Source organism: Stylophora pistillata, chromosome 6 (genome assembly GCF_964205215.1).
Source record: "Stylophora pistillata chromosome 6, jaStyPist1.2, whole genome shotgun sequence".
NCBI classification, from domain to species: Eukaryota; Metazoa; Cnidaria; class Anthozoa; order Scleractinia; family Pocilloporidae; genus Stylophora; species Stylophora pistillata.
Window position 1 is genome coordinate 23,550,377 of NC_142524.1, and position 10,679 is coordinate 23,561,055.

Below are 10,679 nucleotides of genomic sequence, written 5' to 3' on the forward strand. Positions count from 1 at the left end.
CGTACGGGCCTAACAGGTATGTCGAGCAACTGGCGCTTTCGACTACGTAGCTTTCTGCTTTCTGTGCGCGCGCCAAAATCTAATCTTAGTAGTAAAGTCGTTTACAATACGGCCAAGGTTGCAGAGAACGCTAAGTTCGTGGACGACCTCCAGCCAATGCTAAGAGAAAGCTTAGCTGTGTTTCTGGTTAGCTTTTAAAATCTAAACAAAAATTTATTAACGAGAACATCGTGGGAAGGAGAGATGTTTTCGGCCAGTTGCCGAATGAGTGTGGAAAGAGTTTAATCTTTCAACTACTGCCTAGCGTGTTGAAATTCTTGAGCTAGGAAGGCCACAGATTCTCTTCTTGTCCCCTGGTCACTGTCATTTTACCTCTTCTGTCGATTGTTGAACTCCAAGTTAAATACCTTTGATCATTGGGAATCGATCCGATGCTGTTTTCAATGGGAAAAACAAAACCAAAGACCAAGAAATATTGGATGGAAAGGGCGGGTTGGCTTTACTGCAAATGTCAGCTTAATAATACAGGGTCATCTACCCACATCTAATAAGCAAAATTTTCCACGCTTAGCTTTTCTTTTTTTCCAAGCGAAGATGAGATTAGATTTTTGCACGAACAGAAAGTTGCGCAAGTACCAGTTGCTCGACATACCTGCGTGGCCCGTGCGACGAAATAACTTCCCGGGATTGGCAAAGTTTCAGTCACAGCAAATTATGCAAAAAATCTAGAAAGATTTAAGTTTAAATCTCGTTTAACGTTTAAAGCGACATATCAATGACTGCAACCATCGTGTTGTATACAAACCTCGCAAACTTTAAAACAAGTTCGCTGGTGATACCTGCGAAAGTATTCAGTAGAATTTCCGGTAAGATTTTCGTGGACAATCTGATCGATTTCTCTTACATTGTGTGCTGAGACTGAAACTTTTCTTCTCAAGCAAATCTCCGTCGCAAAGTCCAAACAAACATAGCGAGCAACTGAGCTACTAGTAAATGTCCGTGTTAAAACACACGAAAGGAGTCTAAAGCACACTTCACTCTGATTGGGCAGAAAAACACAAAGATTTTCTGGCACCAATCAGATGGCAGAATGACTGCGACCGTTAGAAACTAGTCTTGTAAGACAGTGTCCCCAGGGGCTCTTCATGCCCTAACTTGAAATCGACCCAGAGCCCCAGGGTCTCCGAGGATGGAGAAAGATACTCCTGGGAACTTTTACAAGTTCTAAATGAAAAAAAAAAAAAGAAACATTGCTGAAGGACCAAACATATTATGACATTGCATCAGTTTTTCCCTTATTCCAAAGGATACCAGACAAGTAACCATAGATACGTATTTCATTGATCTGACGAATCTAAGCGTAATACTGTGGGGTTAGTCCTTGTCCATTGAATTTCCTGTTCTCCTATCCCCCCTACCCCCCTACCCCCCTCCGAGAACTAACAACGAAGCGTTTTCATCTATCGGAAATTCTACTTTAAAGTCGGTTTTGGGAAATCGAAATCAAAACGGATCAAGATCAGTAAAGACTCGGTATCTTACTTCCTTTCAAAACCCTTTTGGTACAAATATATATTTACAAGTCCTTTAGCTTCAATTTGGCTTTTTTGTCCATTTCTTAGAGATTGGATTTATTTCCTTTTCACTGAACCAAGATGTACCCCATGGCTTTGATTTGTTTGTTTCCATTATCTGGATTGTTACTTGCTTCGTTCCCACAAGTGTTGGAGTCGTCTCCATACCCATCTGTGCCAAAGCCAATTGTGGAATCACAAGTTTTGCAATTGTTATTTTGTTATTTTGTTATCTTCGTTGGCGATGATACCGATTCTTGCTTCGGAATGTGTTTTCCATTTCGAAGTGGGATTGAACCCTTCCTTGTTACAATCTAAGTTCAAGGATGCTTCGGGGCCAATCAGCAACTTCCACGTGTTACGACCCAGTGACGTGTTACGATATTGTCCGTCAGCGATCAGTGAGTGCAAAGAGCTAGCTTGCTTTTCGATGAGAATGAACCTGTGGAGATTACCGATCTTCATCCCTAAGCAAATCTTGGAGAAGGATATGTTCCAATAGGTCGGTAGATTGGTCTCTTGTGAGTCAAGCCCAGTCTCCCCTCCTTGAGGATTGAAGTCATTCATGTTGCTCCAGAGTTGCGAATCAAAGTGGAAGGTTGACTATGTAGATAGAAAAGAAGAAATGGGTTGATGATAACTGAATTCCATATGCAGATAAAACTAAGGCGAGTAGAATTGGCTACTTTTGTTGAATCGTTCTTTCGAGTTGTTAGCATGAAGGTCACGGATTTAGCCCGGTTAGAATAAAAGTCTCCCGAGATCGATTATGAATTTTTTCTTTCAGACTTTGCAGGTCCACGCTTAGTTCGCGCAGCCAATATTTGGGAGATTGGCCTTGTTCACGTCACTCTTTCAAGGTAAGGAAGATTGAAAAAGGTAAAGTGTCTTCCATGAAGTCGATGCTTCAGCATGTTAAACGTTTTAGTCGTAACTTTAATGTCGTTCAGGATGGCATCAGAAGGGAATTTACAGAAAGTCTCGATGCTTTAAAAAAATAGTGGAAACAGAGTACTGCTGAAAGTTTTTTTAACCAAGGAGAGAAGAGGGAGGTATAAATGTGCACAATAGTTTTACTGAAAATAGTGGATATTGGGGGCATTGTGAGCGAACCCTTAGCTAAAGAAATTTTATTACACTTACGTTGTAAACAATCCCAAAGATACTTGTGCGAACCCGTAACTTAACAGTATTTTTACGCCTTTTCGCATTTACGGTTTGAATAATCCCCCCAAAAAAGAAACTGCGCTTATCTTTTCTTTAAGCCTTCTATTTAGAGCTCGAAAGAGTTTCTTTTCCTATTTTAAAAGCATCTTCCCCTTTTTAATCTACAGTCTGAGGGTGATGATCCCTCTAGGGCGACGTAATGTAGAAGGTTCAGTTATGGAGGTGGTAAAAGCTATGAAAATTTTTAAAGATTAGGAGATAGTTTCCCCGCATAATGATGATATCTCCTTTCATAAAAAGTCACATGTCAAATTTTCCCTTTTACCTAGAACATTTGACTTACGGGTAATAGTGACGAGAGACGAGATACCTTTTTGCCGTCCATTTTCATTACCATCATCCACCGTCATCAGTCATGTGACAGTAAACGTTGACCTTCGCATGATGAGTTATGGTTGGTATTTGAAATGTTCTCATTCAGCAAAGTATACTTATTATGCAGCAAAGCTTTTAAAAGTCTCCTAGGTAGCCTGATTTCTGAGAGATGACGAAAAAAATTAAATAAATTGTAAAGAAGGCTCGTGCAGGGAACTTTGACAGATTCATCAAGCAAACGAGAAAATATGTCATGCTTGTCGTATTTAATTATTGTAAAACACCTTACATAGCTTGTTCGTTGTGTAATGGCAACATTTTTGTTTGAAGATCAAAGAAAGATTTTGTAAGTCAAAAGTGACCTGTTTTTTTTGCACAAACAGATACAATGTTGCACCTTTGTTTAGGGTCTTCCGAACTTAACCCTAACCTTAAGCTTAAAAAGGAATCATCAAAATTGATGTCATATTGAAAACAATCAAAAATTTCACAAATTTGATGTACCTTTGACTTTTGTAAATTTCTGCACACGGATGAAATGGACCGGTAATAAGATGAATTGCAGAATTACAAAGGCTTTCCGCATATAATTGAGCTCTATTTGTTTAAATCTTCCACCCCAATCTGATGAGTAGATGCCTTAATGCGTATACTCCTCAGAATAAGTACGACTAGTTCGAAACTAACGAGAAGCAGTTTCTCGGAAAATGCCAGCTATTTTATTGAAATTTTGGAGTAAAGCTGGAAGCTTGAAAAGTTATCTTAATAAGTTTATTAAAAGGTATGTTGCTAATTAGTTAAAACAAAGTTGGGCAGAGCGAGGAAGGGCGAAAAAGGACAACTACGAGGTATGCAGTGAACGAAATACCTGTCAAAATCTCGGAGTGGTATTCTCACAGTAGAGCCTCTCACCATGCTGGCTCGATTGGATCAGACATGATCAGCGCTTGAGCTTTGTTATCAGATTACTGTTACTTTGAAAATTATATCTTCACAATTCAATCCCTCTCCATGGTACCCAGATTTACATGTAGAGTCGTAGGATTCTTTGGTATTGTTACGCACAGCATTACCGCTGCGGCTGCGTGATCCCTCAACACACTCGTCGACATCTGAAAATAATTTTTCTTGTTTTATTCGTCAATAAAAAGTGTATTATTTTCTGTAGCAGCACCATCATTATGGAATGCTTTGCCATGTGAAATTAGAAATGCTCAGTCTGTGTCTGTTTTTAAAAGTAGATTAAAAACTTTTCTTTTTAGAAAAGCCTTTTATAAGTAAGTGTTAATGCTAAAGTTTTTGTAGGCACCTTTGAACAGTAGGATACTGGCGCGGTATAAATCTTTTATTATTATTATTATTATTAATATTATTATTATTATTATTATTATTATTATTATTATTAACATATGATCAGGTAAGCTTATTTATTTATTTATTTATTTTTCACCTTTTTATCAGCTCTTTCCATACCCAAGATTTACAAGTCCACTCTAAACTCGTTCACGGTGGACGTTAAACTTCAGAGTTTTGAGTATTTCGTCAGGAACTGAGATGATCACGTGTTTATGTTTGTTTGGCTCCGTTGGATCAGACAGGATCAGCGCGCGAGTTATGTCATCATATTACTTACACTTTGAAAATTTTAACTTCGAAAGTCAATCCATTTCCCTGGTATCCAGGTTTACATGCGCATTTGTAAGATCCCCCGGTGTTGTTACACACAGCGTCGGTACTGCAGCTGTGTGATTCCTCAGCGCACTCATCAACATCTGAAAAGTATTTTAGTTGTTTTATTTACGAATAGCATATGTAATAAGTTTCCAAAGTCATGATCGCGTAAGTTGTTTTTGCACAGGGGAGAAATGGAACCTCCTCGGTTGTCATTATGTTTCATAAAATTGTGGAAGGGGACTGATATATTATTGTTTTGTCATTCTTGCACCTTGACTCCAACAAATCTATTGATAACAATTAATTACAAAGGTAGTAAGTATATCGTTGATGTATATTTGTAGAAATACGTACATAAAATTGATAATGTTCATGCCCTTAATAGGCTTATCAAAATCTGTAGCATAAATCTAATTATATAAATAAAATATTTGGGAGAAACGAGGGAAGGTGGAGAAGGACAACTTCCTAGTATGCAGCGAACGAAAAACCACACAAAATTTCGGAGTGATGTTCTTACAGTACAACCATCGCTCTTGGTTGTGAGAACATTTGCGATGGATAACCACCACGTTGGGTCAATTGGATGAGCGCTCGAGCTATGTTATCATATAATTCATACTATGAAATTTTCACCTGCGCACGTAAATCCATCTCCATGGTATCCTGGTTTACATGTACATTTGTAAGAACCCTTGATGGTGTTACACACAGCATCAAAACTGCAGTTGTGTAAGCCCTTAGCACACACATCAAAATCTGTAAATAATTGTCTTCTTTTTATTTATCAATAACATGTGTAATAGTTTTCTGACTGGGGAGAGATGGAACCTCTTCAGTTGTCGTTGTGTCCTATTGCTTTGTGGCAGGAGTCTACTTTATTATTGTTTCGCCATTCTTATACCTCGATCACAGCATATCTATGAATAATGACTTGCCTTTGAATATCGAGAATTTCTTTACACGAAAGAAAAGAAAGACCCATGATGAGGAGAATAACAATCTAAGGTAATTGGCATATATATGACGCATATTTGTATGAATTAATGGATCAGTAATATATTTGCGTCAAATTGTCAGATAAATTGAAATTTTTCTAAGTAATGCAGTTTGCCAGGGGAGCTTATGCAGTTATGCTAAGTAGATGGAAGCCGTGTTCGGATCTTACGCAATAAGAGAATACATTTAATTTAGATCACCATTAAATATGTGTTAAGTCAGTATTTTCAAGGCTACTGTTGTTTTTCAACGGAAATTGGTATAAAGTGTCGTCTGTGTCAGCCCCTTTCTTGCAATGCAACCACCTCTATTTTTGGCTTGAAAAAATTAATGTCTACTTTGAAACTTCGCCGATTCACCATTATCCCGATATCAGTGTATATCTGCTCCAATTTTCGCACGTAATTATAAGTTCACTTGTCATAGCAGACGAAACAAATATATCTCAAGTTAACGTTGGACGGTAACCTGCTCGTAAGTGTTTTATTTAAGGCCATGCAAATGAATATGAATGTCGATAGACTCAGTAGCCGCCATTTAGCTTGAAAATATGCTCACATTTTTTTTTTCTTGGACATGATTTTATGTCCGTGGGTAATTATCTGAGCTTATTATCGAGACAAAATAATAATAATAAATTGTGAATTTATATTGCGCCGTTTCCATGACGGAATGATCAACTGCGCATTACAACAATGCCTGGAATAAATACTAATTACATCATAACAACAATGCATGAAATAAATACTAATTACATCATTACAACAATGCATTACAATAGATACCAGTTACATCATGTTTAGTATAAAATATTAAAAGCTGAACTAGCTAAGAATAAAAAGCCTTACTAAAAAAATGCGTCTTTACGAGTTTTTTAAAAGTGTCGACAGATTTAGCCATTCTAATTTCCGAAGGTAAATCATTCCAGATTTTCGGCGCCGAAGCAACGAAAACACGGTCGCCTAGGGTTTTTAGAGTTTTAAAATTCGGGTAAGATAGCCGTATTCCGTCATTAGAACGCAGTCCATATCTTGAATTCTAAGGCTTAATTTTGCAAGATCATTGATATAGGACGGTGCGGATTTGCGAATGGCTTTGAAAGTTAAAAGTAGAACCTTAAAATTAATACGAAATGAGACAGGAAGCCAATGCAGCTGACGGAGCACTGGTGTAATGTGGCAAAATTTTCCCTGCATAACAAGTCTGGCGGCTTCGTTTTGAACTCTCTGTAATTTGTCAATATGGCACTTGGGCACACCGTATAATAGACTATTACAGTAGTCTATTCGGCTACTAATAAAGGAGTGAATAGGAGTCGCAGCTGAGTCCATTGAAAGATGTTTCCTTATACGTCTAATATTGTGTAGGTGATAGAAAGCAGCACTGCATATTTTGGTAATGTGTACGGCCATAGTGATTTGATCATCGAACCACGCGCCCAAATTCCGTACCACAGACACTTTGCCTACATCGCAGTCTCCGACCCTGATAGTATTAACAGCAGCTTTTTTCAGGAAGTGTCGTGATGTTATTACAATAAATTCAGTTTTTTCGTCATTAAGCATACGTTTGTCTGTGGTCATCTACTGCTTAACATCCGAGATACAGGTCTCCATTGATCTAATTGCTTCGTCTTGACCAACAGCACAGCTTGGGTTGAACGATAAATAAAGCTAGGAGTCGTCTGCATAACAATGACGTTTTGGAAGGTGACGACCAACAATGTCGAAGATTTTGCTTGCGTATATGTTAAACAAAACGGGGCCTAGACACGATCCCTGGGGAACGCCACAACGAAGATGAAAGACATTTGAAAGGGCTCCCTGAACAGATATTCGTTGTGATCTTCCGGCTAGATAATAACGAAACCACAACAGAGCAGTTCCATTGAGACCTAGTTTTGATCTTAAACGTGTTAGCAAAATGATAGGGTCAACAGTGTCAAAGGTAGCACTCATGTCTAAGAGAACGAGGAGAGTCGCGCGCCGTTTATTCATCTTAAACAGAATGTCATTGTAAACTTTCACCAAAGCGGTTTCCGTACTGTGTAATTTCCTTTATGCAGACTGGAATTCTGGATAAAAATTGTTCTTAGCCAGGTGTAACTGAATCTGGTCTGCGACAGCGCTCTCAGTGAGCTTGGAAATATAAGATAAATTGCTGACAGGGCGTAGATTCTTAAAATTGGACGGGTCAGATCCACACTTCTTCAATAAAGGTGTTACTATTGCCTCCTTCCATAATTCAGAGAAATGACCAGACTGCAAAGATGAATTAATAATTAACGTAATTACAGGCAAATGAAAATCCATACACTCAACTACCAGTGACGTGGGTACAGGATCAAGTGAACATGACTTCTTAGAAGATCGCATAATAATGCGCCGTACATCATTCACTGACAGCGATTTGAAGCTGGTAAGTGAGTTATAAGCAGGAATGTGACCCATATCTTGTGTCGATGACCTGGATTTCAAAGCGCTCCCTAGTTTAAAGTGAATGTCTGTCACTTTGTCAATGAAGAAAAATGGAAGCCATCGTTTGTATTATGGGCCCACAAGTGTGTGTGCCAATTTTCAACTTTGACCAATTATTGACGAGGTTTACCTTTGTCACAGTTTTGACCTTTGAATCCAGCAGTACAAAGACAACGATATTCTTTGTCGTCAAAACCACTTTGACAAGTGGCGTTATTCTTCCAGAGGTTTTGAACGCAAGCGCTCTAAAGCGCAAAAGAAGAAAAATTTAAAACCGTAATATTATACAAGAAAATATTAAGTTTACTGGTTGACCCGTTGAATTATCCATTGCAGTTTGTCTCTAATTAATAATTTGATCAGAATCTGATAGGTTGGTAACTTAATATATATGTACATTTAGGGAAGAAGTCAGAAATGATAATTGTACTAATATAATTAATGTAATGAAATATAAAGATAATCAGAATCGTAATTGCTTTCCTGAAACTGTATTGGTAGCATAAAATAACACTCACCTCTGCTGCATGTTAATTTTGATTTTCTTCCTTCTTCAGTTCGTGCTCGTGTCCTTCGTGAGTAACATTATTCAATTCATATTTGTACTGCCCGTTTTTTCCCACTCAGTTATCAAGATTAAAGCCAACGCAGTCAGGTTCCGTAGAACACATATTTTTACAAAACTCCTTCACCAAGACTTTAACGATGCGAGTCACGTGTTTTATTCGGCGTTTGCCTTGAAATGCTTTTCCAGGTGTGAACTCCAACGTATGACATCTGATTGATCTGCTTCAGGCGAGTCTTGAAATAACAACAAAGAAATAAATGAATCGAAAAATGATATGTGTCGTAGGTGGTTTTTTCGTTTTTATCTATAATTTGCATTGACCTATACTGCTAAGAGCATTGGCAGGAAATCTCCGTTCTTTCAAGGAGAAATGCATATCTTTAACTAAGAAGTTCACGATCAAAAATGGCGCAATCTCATCCCCATACTTCATTGTTTAAACTGCAAATATAAATTCAATTCAATGGGAGAAGTCACAAAAGGAGAAGTTATTATTTTACTCAGTCAGGGGGCACGCTCTTAGTTAGGAAATAGGACTGAAGAGATCCCAACGTCAGCAAGAAACCGAATTATGAAACCTACAAAATGCATTCTTTAACAGCAACTGCAAAAAGAGACGGCATACTCACTAGAATAGCCACGATTCCAGGCTAATGGTGATCTATACAAGCTTAACGATTTTTAGGAGACTAAACCACCTAGTATTGCTGTTGTTGTTTGTTGTTGTTTTTTTTGTGTGTGTTTTTTTTTTCAGGTAGTAATTGTGGTGCTGCAGTTCACTCGCGGCTCAAACTTGCATGTAGGGCCGTGGATCCGTGGTAGGGAAAGGCTGAGTTACTAACGGCCACTTCAACAAATAACCATTAACAGCTCATATTTCAGAAGAACGTTACTAGACTGGAAGCCATCTTGTCCTACAGCTGACCAGACTACTACTCAAAGGCTACAGGTAAATTCATAAACTGTTTTGTTTTCCGTTACATAGTCTTAGGCATTTCCAATCATTTTAGAATTTCAACCGAAAAAGCATTTAAACTCTTTACTTGTTCGTTTCGCAGTCGCTGATCTATACTGCCAACAGAGGAAGAATTTGATGACACATTCGCTGATTTTTATGGAAAAACGTGCAACAGTATCCTTAATCAAATAATATGTGTTACAACTTGTCTTGTGTTAAAAACTCGTCAAACTTAAGTAAGCTAGCAGGGTCTTTCTACTCAGCTAAGCTACTTTAATCACCTTTCTATGGGCTGGAACTCAAACACAGTTCAATGCATCTCTTGGATGTTTCTTGTTCCTATAAACATTTCTTGGATTTGATATATTTGATATCGCTATATTTCATTTTAATATTCAGATCCCACCATGCAAATTGCTTAGCGCTTGGAAGTTCATTCAGCTCCGGTCGTAAAGCGATGCAAATTTCAACTGAAAATTTTGCCATTTTGGCAGTCAGAAGAAGCACTGACTATCTTCCGTTTCGATCTGGAAAACGTTGAGTGTGAAAACAAATTTTGTAAACTCACACAACAAGTATGGGAATCCAATTGTTAAAAATAGATTTCATTCACATCTGGTTATGGACAATTCAACGGTTCATATCCAACGAGCGTTCGGAATGATTGTCAAAAAGACAAGAAACAAAATCCAAACATATTTTTAAGGTTTTCTCTTCAAAAGGTGCGAATCTCAATCAAGTCAAACCTGTTGTTTTAAAATTCGTGCTTTGAAGAATGATCTAGAAACCAGCTCTCCTATCCCCAGAACAACTTATCGGGACAAAAATGGATATCTGTTGCTAGTGCCAGTCTCCAGCTGAGAAAACCATTGCGGATTTCAAAAATC

At 37.9% G+C, this 10,679-nt stretch overlaps 1 pseudogene; it reads right to left on the reverse strand.

The window, feature by feature from the left end:
- Positions 1-1,642: 1,642 nt before the first annotated feature.
- Positions 1,643-8,795, reverse strand: LOC148728880 (uncharacterized; annotated as a pseudogene).
- Between the last annotated feature and the right edge of the window lie 1,884 nt (positions 8,796-10,679).